This window comes from Chenopodium quinoa, unplaced genomic scaffold (assembly GCF_001683475.1).
Source record: "Chenopodium quinoa cultivar QQ74 unplaced genomic scaffold, ASM168347v1, whole genome shotgun sequence".
Classification (NCBI taxonomy): Eukaryota; Viridiplantae; Streptophyta; class Magnoliopsida; order Caryophyllales; family Amaranthaceae; genus Chenopodium; species Chenopodium quinoa.
In genome coordinates, this window is record NW_018744502.1 from 975,822 (window position 1) to 989,677 (window position 13,856).

General features: G+C 37.1%; 1 long non-coding RNA gene across 2 annotated transcripts; it reads right to left on the minus strand.

The window, feature by feature from the left end:
- Nucleotides 1-9,737: 9,737 nt before the first annotated feature.
- On the minus strand, nucleotides 9,738-13,307 carry LOC110697956. 2 transcript variants are annotated; one of them, XR_002506617.1, is made up of 4 exons: nucleotides 12,499-13,307; nucleotides 12,341-12,413; nucleotides 11,696-11,900; nucleotides 9,738-10,459 (listed from the first exon to the last, which is right to left on the minus strand). It is a non-coding gene; the product is annotated as an uncharacterized LOC110697956 (long non-coding RNA). The 2 variants fall into 2 exon arrangements; XR_002506616.1 differs by having other exon boundaries at nucleotides 12,341-13,307.
- Nucleotides 13,308-13,856: the final 549 nt, after the last annotated feature.

A 13,856-nucleotide genomic window follows, 5' to 3' on the forward strand; every position in this document is an offset into this window, starting at 1 on the left:
TATGTAATTAAGGTGGAGAGAGAATGTTTGGGTAATTAATCAACCACCCACTGCCACCACCAAGACCAGCCAACACCCCCACACCGCCTTCACCAACACCACCGCCGCCTTCACCACCACCACTACCACCCCCATAAAACTACCACCCCTACCAACCCCAAGAAACCACCACCGTACCACCCACCATCCCCACAAAAACTCAAGACACCACCTCTAATCAAACAATCTAACCCAGAAGTCCCAAACCCAAAAACCCAAAAATTGTCACCCAAAACACCTTAAACCCACGCCCTAGAAACCTAACCAAGAAATCGTCACTATCATCACCTTCAATAAAACCCAAAACCCACGCCCTAATACCCTAACCCAAAAATCCGACCATCATCATCACCTTCAATCAAAATCAAAACCTAGAAATCAAAACTCAGAAAATCAAAATCATAACCCAGAAAATCGAAATCAAAACCATGAAAATAAACACCCAGAACATTGAAATGAAAATCAAGAAAATCAAAACTCAGAAAATCGAATCAAAACCCAAAAATCGAAATCAAAACCTAGAAAATCAAAACTCAGAAAATCGAATAAAACCTAGAATATTCGAACATAAATCACCCAAAAAAACAAAAAAAGTACAAAATTGAAAAGCACGATAAAATGAATCTGCATCGCACATCATCTTCTTATATATTATCATTAATCGCACATCATCTTCAACTGAAACTTGTGAGGGAGGAGAGATGAAAAGGATCGTTTGTCGGTGGTGGGAGCTAAAGGCCGTGGTCATAGGGAGGAGAAAGACGGTGGTGGGATGGAAGGTGGTCGTGAAGGAGGAGAGAGAATGGTGGTGGGAGGGGTGGTGGTCGTGAATCGTGAGGGAGGAGGGATCAAGATGGTGAAAGGTTGAAAGAGAGGTTGAAGAAAGAGATGAATGGATGGTGGCCTGGTGGGTAGATGAGGAGATGAGTAAACGGGGTGGGTAGAATTAGGTTAATGATTTTAGATTAGATTAAAAAGGTTGTTTAATTAACCTCAGAACCAGTTACTAAAGTTACTAAAAATGGAAAGAAAATAGAAAGTTGCACATAATGTTTAGCGGACAAAAATAGTAAAAGTTGCACATAAAAATTAACGTATATATATATATATATATATATATATATATATATATATATATATATATATATATATATATATATTAGGAACTATATTTTATGATATAATGATGATTTAGGTTTGTTTGACTTTAGAGCACTAAAATCATGGACTAATATATCGATCATTGTAGTGTTCCTATAATGCTGACTCCATTCAAACACTCTTATTGATTTTCCGCACCACTCTTTACTTCTGTAGTATCTCAATCTTTCCTATAAATAAAATTTTTTTTATACCATTTTATTACCAATTACTATTCCATTCTCTGTCACCCTTCTTTGCTCTCTCTACAATTCATAACCTGGACCATGAGTTATTATTGGTCTGCCCAATTACCAATTACCTTAGTCTTGTCGGGTTATGGTCATGGTAAATTTTAGTTAGGTTAATAACAGGTCGAGTTTAATTGGATCATGAATACTTTTGGGTTGGTTGTAATTGGGTCATGGAAAGTTTCCAAATGGGTAATTAAAGGTCGGGTAGAAAGAGGTATTTTTCAAGTCTAAATGGTTTTGGGTAGATTTCGTTTCGGGCTAAATTGAATTCGAATTTTATATTATTGGATCTTATCGGTTTCGGATTAAACATGAGTCGGTTCCAAGTTGTGTTTGGATCATAAATTACCCGGTGGAGTCAGTTTCGAGTTAACGTGGGATCAACTCCAGATCGAATTGGGATAAAAAATACCCGGCTCCAACTAGTATGAAAATAGTTCAGTTTCATATGAACCTTTCGGATTGGGTTAGTTTTTTGACACCCTTAACCCCGAGTGTACGGTACACCCAAGTGTACATAATAGACTTTCATTAAAGTACGGAGTATTATTTATCATTGAGTTTTGGTCGGCCAGACCCACTACAAGAAAGTGAGTCAATCAACGACGGCCAAGCGTTGCTCAGAGGATATTTGCCATGCCCTTCTCATTGATGAAACATCAATATATCTATAAGCGTATTCTAGGGTTAATGACTAAGGATACATAAGTAATTTACAAACTAATGTACACAAGATTATTGACATAATCTAACACACCCCCGCAGTTGAAACGAGAGGACTGCGAACGCTGAGACTGTCCCTGAAATCATCAAATCAAACTTTTGGCAGACCTTTAGTGAAAATTTCTACAATCTAGTACCGGGACGGAACATGTAGTACACGGACCTCACTGCGTTGTACTTTCTCACGAACAAAGTGAATATCCAGTTCAATGTGTTTTGTTCGTTGATGTTGAACAGGATTGCCCGAGAGATATATATCACTCACATTGTCACAATAAACCAATGTAGCTTTAGGGATCGGTCAAAGTAGCTCTAGTAATAAATTTCGAATCCAACAGGATTCAGAGACAACATTAGCAACCCCTCTGTATTCTGCTTCCCACTAGACTTTGGCAAAGTAGGTTTTCGTTTTAAGGACCATGAAATCAAATTATCACCAAGAAAAACACAGTAACCGGATGTGGAACGACTAGTGTTAGGGCAGCCGGCCCAGTCGGCATCTGTGTAAGACAAGATAGATGTGATAGATGATTTATATAAGCATAAGCCAAAATCAGTTGTACCTTGAATATAACGCATAATGCGTTTCAGAGCATCCATATGAACAACTCTAGGGGAATGCATAAATAAGCATATATGTTGAACCGCATAGGAAATCTCAGGTCGAGTGAAGGTGAGGTATTGCAGAGCACCACACAATCGACGATACATGGTCGGATCCGCATATAGATCACCGGAGTTTGTGCGCATTTTCCCTTTAGAATCACCGGAGTGGGAGAAGAATTGCAGTTAGCCATGCCTGCATTCTCTAGAATTTCCTTCGCATACTTTTTCTGAGACAAAAAAAGCCATTCTTGTCACGAGTCACTGCAATACCTAAGAAATAACTCAAGTTGCCCAAATCTTTCATGGCTAATTAAAAACTGAGCCGGGAGATGATTTGGTGACGAAGAGACTATGTAGAAGCTGTTAGCACAATGACATCAACATACAACAATAAATATGCAATGTCACGACCATGGTGATAAATGAACAAAGAGTTGTCAGATTTGCTGTTAGTAAAACCAATAGTAGTCACAAAATCAGTAAATCATTGATACCAGTCCTTGGGCGCCTGTTTGAGACCATATAGAGACTTTCGGAGTAAACAAACATGATTGGAGCGAGCGGGGTCCTTGAAACGCAATGGTTGATACATATAAACCGTTTAATTCAAGTTACCATGTAAGAATGCATTTTTAACATCCAATTGATAAATAGGCCAAGAGCGAGACAAAGCTGCTTAGAACCACTTGAATGGTTGCCTGTTTGACAACCGGACTGAAAGTTTCATCACAATCAATCCCTTCCCTTTGGGATTTACCATCACCAACAAGACGAGCCTTATGTCTTTCAAACGAGCCATCAGAATTTGTCTTATGTCGAAAAATCCACAAAGAATGGATAACATTGACATTAGACGGTCTCGAAACTAAATCCCAAGTACCATTAGCAATGAGAGCATCATATTCTTCCTGCATAGCAATTTTCCAATTATGGTCACGAATGGCATGAACTAGTTTTTTGCAATAGGTGATATGGAGGGAGTAGCATGAAGAGCTCTATCCTGGTATTTTGGGTTAGGCTTGACTATTACATGTTTGCTACGAGTAGCCATAGGATGGTTAGGTTGTGGTACGGTAACATGGGAGGGAGGTGAAATAGGCGGCTGTGATGAAGGTGAGGAGGGAGGTGAAATATGCGGCTGTGATGAGGGTGAGGAGGGAGGTGAAATATGCGGTTGTGATGAGTCCACAATAGAAGAAGAAGGAGGTGAGGAGGGTGCATGATGCTGCTGCACTGCCTCGCTCAGCTCGTGGTGGAGAGTAGTGTGTTGTGCATGCTGCTCTACAGTGCCCAACCCAGCGGCAGCATGTTGTACCCTCCCCACTCCAGCACTTGCTAGATCTCGTGAGGGTGAGGTAGCAGGAAGCTGCTCATGCTTGGTGGTGGGAGCGAGTTGCTGCCGCGCTAAGGGATGTTGGAGGGGGCTTAAGGCATCACCCAAAAAATCATAAGTATGATCATTTGGAGTATGAATTTTAGAAAATGGAAAAAACCGACTCATCAAAACAAACATGTCTAGCTATTATAATTTTTCGACTTGATATATCAAAGCACTTGTAGCCCCTATGATTAGATGGATAACCAAGAAAAACACAAGGAGTAGAACGAGATTGAAGCTTGTGTATTTTAGAGGAGGGGAAGGGGGGTAACATACACAGTCGAACACTCTAAGATGAGAATAATCGGGATGCTTTTGATATAGAATTTGAGTCGGAGATTTGTAGCCTAGAATCGTTGTAGGAAGGATGTTATGGAGGATTGTGACCATTTCTAAGGCATGATTCCAAAAGGTAGGTGGCATAGAGGCATGACTAAGAAGAGTGCGAACATTCAGCTTTGCTAATTTGAGGAGAGGAGTATGGACAAGGGAAGTGGAAAGTCATGCCATCTTGTTCAATTTTTTTTTTTGAAATGGAGTATTGGTAAATTCCGTTCCATTGTCACATTGGAAGGCTTTTACTTCCCTTTCAAATTGAGTCTTAATATATGTTCGAACACAAAGAAACAAGTTGTAAACTTGGGAATTAGATGAGATAGGAAAATTCCATAGAAAATTTGTGTTATTGTCAAGAAAAAGAACATAATATTTGTGACCAAGAGGGCTAAGAACGGGAGAAGTCCATAAATCACTGTGAAAAATATCAAAGGGCATAGTAGTATGAGACATAGAATCATAAAATGTCAATTTCATTAATTTTCTCAAAGGACAAGAATGACAAACATGTTTTGAACCTTATTACAATTTATTAGATTACTACTACACAAGGAACTAAGAATCACATTGCCCTGATGACCAAAAGGGGAATGCCACACACTAGAAGACACAATTGCAAAAGCTAACGGATTTGAAGTGGAAATGAGGTGACAATTGGTGAAGAAGGGATAGAGATCGCTACTGCTATTACATCTCATTATTTTGCTCCCCGTCTGCAAATCCTTCAAAGAAAACCCAAACGGATCAAACTCAATTGACACATTATTATCGTTAGTGAACTTTCTAACATAAATGAGATTTTTTACAAGTTTGGGCACGTGTAGGAAATTTTTGAGGTGAAGTGTGTTTTGGTGTAAAGAGTCGTGACCATAACCATGAATTGGAACTTTGCTACCATCACCAACAAAAATAAAATTGTTATTATGTTTGCTCAAAGGAATATATGATGATAAAGTACCTTATGAGTTTGACATATGTGATGTTGCTCTTGTATCCATGTTATAGTTCGGGTCGGAAAGAGACATAATATGCATAGCTTGCTCTATGTTGGTTGGAGTGTAACCTGAAGAAGAAGGTGGATCCGACATAAAATAAGCCTGCTGCGGATGCGGCCCAAGAACATCTTGAGAAGCAGGCTGCTGATTCGACCTTAAAGACCTAGAAAGTGGGCCCGGGCCCTGACTTGGATACAGACATGGTGGGGTTTCCAAGGAGGCTGATTCCAGTAGCCTTAATATTGTGGTTAAGGTGGGAACATCCAACCTTGTCCCTGCTGCTGCTGCAACGCACTACCTTGGTGCTGCAGCTATTGCGGCTGGTCGTTCTGGCCACCGTTCTCGGGGGCAGACTTGCCCTCTCCACCACTCTCTTTGCCCTTATTACTCTTGCGACCACCATTGCGATTGTTAACACTTTGAAAATTTCCAAAATTTGTGCTTGTTCTACGCTTAGTCTTTGAAGCATGGATGGTGATTGAGAAACATGAGCCTCCTCATGAGATTCAACAGCAACATCAACAGCGTTGCCTTGTTCCTCAAGTTCAAGCATCGATTTCAAAGTTTCTAAAGAGGGAAGAGGATTGAGATGTCGTACAGAAGTTTAAAAAGGCTTGTATTCCTTCAAAACCCTTTCAAGAGTTGAAGCGCCATTCTATTGTCCGAGACCTTGTCTTCAACATTCCTTAAACTGTCAGCTAGGGTTTTGAGGCGACTACAATAGGGTTTCACACCATCGGATTGGTCGAGCTTGGTGTTGGTGAAATGCGCATCAAGATGTAATGCTTGGGTCGACTTGTTATTGAGAAAAAAAATTTCAAACATTTCCACGCATCAATAGCCTTGTCATCGGGATTGATAATTGAATTAACAAGGTAAGTGGAAATAGTATTGTAAATCCATTGACGAACAATGTTATCATGTTGTTGCCAGTGAGCTGTATCAGAAATTTCAAGATTCTTTTCCTTCTCATTAACAACAGGTGGAATAATATGATCTAGGACCAAATTCGTGCGGCAATGAATTTTGAAAAAGGTAGACCAAATGTTCTATTGAGTGCCATCATAATCAAGAACGATAGGAATGCAGGTCTTGATGTTTATGACAAGGGTAGCAGGATGAATTTTCTGAGTGTCGTCCATGGAGGGAAAACGAACAAGAAGAAGAGAAGAGATGAAGAAGAAGAAGAAGAGAGAAGATGAGCGGAAAAGAACTAGGGTTTCGGATCGAAAAACCTAAGCTCGTGATACCATGAGAGAATATTTGTCGTGCCCTTCTCATTGATTAAACATCAATATATATACAAGCATATTCCAGGGTTAATGACTAAGGATACATAAGTAATTTAAAAACTAATGTACACAAGATTATTGACATAATCTAACAGTAGCCCTTGACGCTTCTAAAAACACTTAAATCGGTTCTTCCACTCCGAGTGAATTTTAACACAATTGACATCTTTGATTCGATGTTTCACAATTAATAAGCTTGGATTGCTTCAGTTTGGGGACGAAATAGACAAAACACTCTCCGTTTCGAACACATCCTCAACACATTTCAAAGAAGAGTCGTCGAATGGAATAAAAAGGAGATGCAAAAGATCGAAAGATGAATTAAATAGAGCACAAACAAGTGGGTTCATAAGTAGATGCAATAGTTTAAATATAAGAAACACTAATTTTCTTTGAAATGATAGAGATAATGCGGAGAAAGACAACGTGTTACAACCTCCATTATTGAAGAAGAAAACCAAGCTTAATAATTAAAGAGAAATGAATTCAAAATGAGAGAGATTGGGGATCTTTTAATTTTTTGTTGAATTAAGCAAAGGTTTTAACGATAAATGAAGAATTAGTGAGACTTCTCTATGTTTATTTTCTGTTTCTAGATGTAAAAACAAGAAAAGAGAGGTAAAGTGAGCTCTAACACGAAGAAAGAGTCGGCATTCCCGTCAGCCCGTCACTAGCGGTGAATTCGTCTAGCCAAGTATTAAGTGAGGCAAGCTTTACCCAATACTTTTTTTATCTATTTATTTTTTCTAATATTTGTCCTAAGAGTAATTTAAATATTATCACCCTTTATCTTTTATAATGTGAACCTATAATATTTATTTACCTCCAATACCAAAAGTTACAATCTATTAGGATAGTTATGGGAGAATATATTTGATTTATATGATATATATGATATCTATCAATATTAGGCATATTTCCTATCCTACTAGCTGTAGGGTTAGGGATCTTATTTGTATAAATATCGCTATGCATAATGAATAGAAATCATATACTTCTACTGTCTATCTTTACATGGTATCAGAGCGGTTTTTTTTAACCTAAGCAATGGCTGGCGACAACACCGCCACCACCACCACCAGCAAAAATTGAACCATACTCCCCCTTCTATCTAGGTGCGCTGGACAAACCCGGTGAGTTTATCACCCCTATGCGTCTCAAGCTTGAGAATTTTGATGATTGGGTTCACGCGATTTATGTGGCTCTTTCGTCTCGTAAAGAGTTCGGCTTTGTTGATGGTACAGTCAATGATGTGGTACCCCCTGCTACTAAAGACGATTGGGTCACGATACATTGTATGCTTATTTCGTGGCTCATGAATACGATTGATCCGGAAGTGAAATCCTTGCTTTCGAATTATGCCAATGCCAAGCGCTTATGGGATGATTTAAATGAGAGGTTTTGTGTGGTGAATGGGCCACGTATTCAACAATTGAACGCTAAAATTAATAGGTGTGAGAAAACAATAAGCATGTCTGTTTCCATATACTTTGGTAAATTGAAAGTTTTGTGGGATGATCTTGCAAATATGAGCCCCTCATTAGTTGTAAATGTGGCAAGTGTACTTGCGGTGTTGGTCGCCAACATGAGATGCGACGCAAAAAATGATCGTTTGAAGCAATGTTTGTAAGGGCTTTTTAAGAATATTATGGTTCTTTACGCTACAATATTCTCTCGCAGGATCCTATGCCTTCTTTAAAAAAAGCATATCAACAAGTTTCGCAGGATGAAAGAGTTTGGGGGATCTCTCATATGCGAGATGAGAAGCCGGAGGTTGCGGGCTTTGCTATCTGTATGGAGCCAAAGCCAAAGCCGCATCTTAGTTGCGTGGAGAAGGCAGCACTGACCTGCACCTATTGTCATAATATATGGCATTATACTTGTAGACACTTGATTGTGTCTCTCCAAAAACAAAACCCAGTGATGAGCACCTTTCACGTCTTTGATTGTCGAGTTAGGTGAAGAGTAGAAGAATCTCATGAATTTCCTTTATCCTTGACCATTTCTGACCTTTCCTTAAATGTTTTAATTCAAAATCATTCATTTCGTGCCTTTAAACTCAAAATCATTCATTTCGTGTGTTTGAAAATCATTCATTTCGTATCCTCTTTATAAGAACGTGCAAATCAGTTTATTTTGGTCCATAATCTGGGTCCAATAATTGTTAAGTTTTATGGCGTTTGAAAATATCTTTCCAACGATATATCATAATCCCAAATCCGAGTTATAACGAAAAAGTTATGGCCAAAATACTAAATTGGCTTAAACCGAGCCTTACCTACACCCAATGATCATGTGCAGGGTCTATTAACCTTAAACATCATTCCTTAAATCCCTTAGGACTTTTTTATTTGCTTCTAGAATCCTCTAGAATGTTCTAATTTATCCTATTTTTGAAAAGATAAAGATTTAAGAATTTTACTTCGGATAAAACACTTGTTCTTTCAATGATTTTAATTCTGATAAAATTAGGATACGTGCGGATATTTGACTAAACCAAGTCGATTGGGAGTCGAATTCTGTACAGATCTTATCTTCCAAAAAGTATTGCTGCGCGATAGAAATATTGCACGACGATAGACATACCGCATCGCGATATTCATATCGTGCAACGGTATTCATATCGCGTCGCGATGGGATCTGTTTTACTCTCACTACTACATTTTTGATCTATTGCAACCCCCAAATCCGTTGCATTAGGCGTCAAAATCCGTGGCATTAGGCCTAATGCAACGGCCATGTACCGTGGCATCTGCTGGCGTTGCAGTAGGTCTAATGCAACGGCATATGACACCTAATGCCACGGCTCCATTGATCCGTGGCAATAGACCATTACCTATTGCAACGGCATAACTTATCCGTGGCAATAGATTACTGACTAATAATTATGATAAAATTGAACCTATTGCAACGGATGAAGCTAATTAATACAATGATAGGAGTACGTAACTAATACAACAGATTGATCATTGGGTTTTTTTTTTTTTTTTTTGTTGGGATGGAATGGTAATATAATATTAATTAGTCAGTACAAATCTAAATATACTAACATAAACAAATTAAAGTATCATTTATATATAATAATTATAATGCAAAATACGTACATTACAAAATATTACTTGCCTATTTTTGGAATGACATACCCTACTAATAATAAATAAAAGTTACATAATTAATTTGATCGTCCAAAATACAAATTGTCAACATATATATAAGCCGAAATATCCAAATCTTCACAAAGCCAGAACTTGAATGAGAGTCGCCAACATATATGCACCATTTGTTAGATGGCTAGTCACTATACTTCCGCTCCATTTGACTCCCCATGCACCTACACTACGTAAAATTGAAAAAAATAAAAGAAATATAATTAAACTAAAAGAAATATAATTACAGTATATCACAGTACCTCAACCCTTTGGTTTGCAGATTTTAACACAATCAAGGAGGACAGTTAAAAACCAAGCTATACAAGTTATGTAAGGCACACATAATCAATATAACAATAACGATAAAAGAGATGCATAATCACCAGCCGGTGGGAGGAAGCAATAAGCAAAGAGTTACTGAGCTTGCATGTTGTGAGAAAATTGCAAAATTTATTCCATTCTCCACTTCTGAAGCTCCCAAAGGAAATGCTTAGCCTGGCAGGATTTTGAACGATTTGCTTGTATCCATCATGGTCAAAGCTTCTTCCTTTTATAAAAAAATAATAGGCATGACAACACATTAAGACATCAGTATAGATGAGCTACTTTAGATGAATTTCATGAATAAAGCAACAAAAAGATTTCTTCGACATAGAAAAAAACGAAGAACTCATTGAAAGACAGAGAATTCCATGATATAGAGTGCTGATATTCTTATCAATCCATGAATACATGTGTGACGTGTTTACTATGACATGAGCCTTACTCACAAAGTCACAATAAAAGAAAGACTGTAACACAAATAACACTTAGGGTTTGCTCAATTCACTAGGAAAAGGGTTCTGGTCTAATTTATTTAGTTCTGGACTCTAAATCTTTCTTCTGATTTGGTTGACCTAAACTCTATATGATATAACTTTGACTCTTTACATTAGTTTATAGTTAGAAAGAACATTATCATGTGGGTTCTTGGCCTTCTTGCTAGATTCATCTTAATGTAAATATTCCATCTAATTTTCATAATATTTACTACTCCCTCTGTCTCCAAATAAAAGTCTCATATGCCTTTTGCACAAGTTTTTACAAGGTGGATAGAAAAAATAAGATAATGTGGTTTGGTTGATTACAAGAGAATATAAAAAACAAGATAGTAATTGAATATAATAATAATATAGTGGGCCAAGTGGGGTTCGGATGATTACAAGTGAATAAAGTAATAGATAAAAGTGTAATCAGAGTATCAGACTTTCATTTAAGGACAAGTTTTGTGCAAAAAAATGATACTTTTATTTGGGGACAACGAATGTAATAGAAAATTAAAGATACTTGGTAATATAAAAAAACACAGAAACTAAAGATCAAGCATTGTCTGATTTGATGTGATTCAACAAAAATAAGTAACAAGCCTCTCAAACACTTACTCCGCATGAACTCTATAGCAATTATTTAGTTAAAAGGACCAAGCATGAACTGTTAATACTTTATAAAGCTCAGCTATGTCATAAAGCCAGATGCCCCTCACTAGCAATATTAATAAACTCATAGATGATCTGGGATTTAGCAAGCAATAAAGAACTATGAAATTAAAATAATATTTTGAGTTTTCAATTGCATTATTTGGAGAAGAAAAAGCCTTCTTCGTGGATCTACAAGTCTACATGAACAGGACATAATCTTTTTGTGACAAACAAATGATGAGTGTGGGGGAAATAAAAAGGGTAGCGATGGGCTCTGGAATATTAAACACTCTTAACAAATCATAAAAGTTATAGATATAAGATACCTCTATGGAAAACAGGTCAAGTTCTTGGCTAAGACGTCAGTGATCCCGCCGTAGAGCTTCTGCTTTGAAATGAAGGTAAGCTTTCAGATGTTCTTCATTTTCCCATGCTGTGCCATAAATCCTTTGTTGCACTGGCCTGTTTACATCTCCTCTCCAGTAAGCACCAGCAACAGATTCAAGTTCAATGGCTCTCCTATTAATACTTCTAGTAGTATCAACTCAAAATCGAAATCATTGTATTAATTATTTAGCAAGGCATCTCAAATACTTAAATTACACAACTTAAAATCGGAAAACGATAGAATATTTTGAAAAATCATGATTGCTCAATTTTGACTTATGCAATTTCATCATCAGCTTTAATTTGCACTATAACAAGTATAACTAATTTTGGCTAGCCCAAATGAAATCCCAATGAACAACTCTTGTTGATAACTTTATAAGGGCTATAGGTCTCAACAGATGTAAATCATGCAGAAGCAGTGGCATTAGAAATTTATTAAAAAGAATAGCATTTACTCCTTTTAATTATTGTAGATATTGTCTTGTTTATCCCCCCACCACTCCCAATATTCAAATCATCAGACCAATATTAAATTACAAGAAAAACATTAAAATCATAAAAATGAAGAGAAAAAAACATACCAGATCCATGACAAACTCCATAAGATTCAAAAGCAGGAGTAGCATCATAAATTGAATCCTTATACTCGGTTCCCTAACAAAAATAAACTTAAACTTTTATTCAACTAGGACATCTTCTTCATTGCTAATGCATAAATCCAAAACCATCACCAACATACCTAACCTTTTCTCTCATAACTCTGCACATACTCTTTCCACCCATCCTTGAACTCATACCCGTCGAGCAACTTGTATAGCAACTAGCAAGCATGGCCTCTAAGACATCAACAATGTATATGTCTACACCAATTAGCTAAGAATGTCCCTTAACTCATATTTCCTGTTTGTTATTAATATCAAGAACCTATATTAAACTACCATAGTGCAGGTTAATGTATCCGAAAACATTCATTCATGAAAAGTAAAAACTTTTATCAGCAACATGTCGGCAAACTTTAAATGATGCCTAATTTAAAATAGAAAGCTGGATATAGCCTAGAGTAGACAGCTGTGAAGGGCCAACTTCAAGAAGATGAACACTTAACACTCAGATCCACAAATAATTCCTACTTCCTATTATCCTACTAAACCAAACCATTGGATCAGAGTTGACAATAATTTTTTGGGTGTGCTGCAGATTAATCAATAATAACATAATAACTTTACAATCTTAACTCCTAGGACCTAATCTATGGTTACACAAATAGACATAATAAGGAATAATTTGAAATTGTGGAGATCTATCTAGTCTGCTTAAATATTGCTAAATTAGAAACCAATCTCAATGACAATTAGTTATCAACAATACACCAGGATTAAGTCAGCTAACAATTTAAATATATATAAACATGTAGCAGACATGAAAAGCAATTACAGTAATCATTCTCAAGCAACATACATTATTCAAGATAAACATAAAAGGCTACACACAAAAAATTCAATGTGGCTACATATACCTCTTCAGAGGAACAAGACTTTCCACTATCATTTGCGCCTCACTGACTCAATCTAAACTAGCTAAACCTTAGGCTTCAACTTCAAACTACTTCCCCCTTTTGGCATCATTAAAAAGTATCCACAAGTAAAAGCAATGTGCACAAGTTAATGTGCTTATCCATACAATGGCATCAACCACCATTCAAGCATTATGCTGCAAAAAGAGATTAGTCAAACAGTTCATACCATAGCAGAGTTAGTAGTCCATACAAGCCAACAAAGTTCAACCAAAGAAGCCCAAATCCATCCAAAAAGAAAGTTCATGGAATGGAGAGAAGTAGACAGACCAACACAATAAGTTATTTTAGAATAAACATGAGGGTGAGGAAACAAGAACAGAAACAACATCACTCCTCATCATCATTCTCGTTCCCTTCCTCCTCCTCGAACTTTGCAACATCTTCTGTATTATCATCTGATTCCTCTTCATCCTTGTCACCATGCTCTGCTTAAACCAAAATCATTATATTACTAAGCATATTCTTGTGATTCCCCAATCTGTTTCAAAACCACTTCCTGACCTGCTGGTTCCTCTATTTTT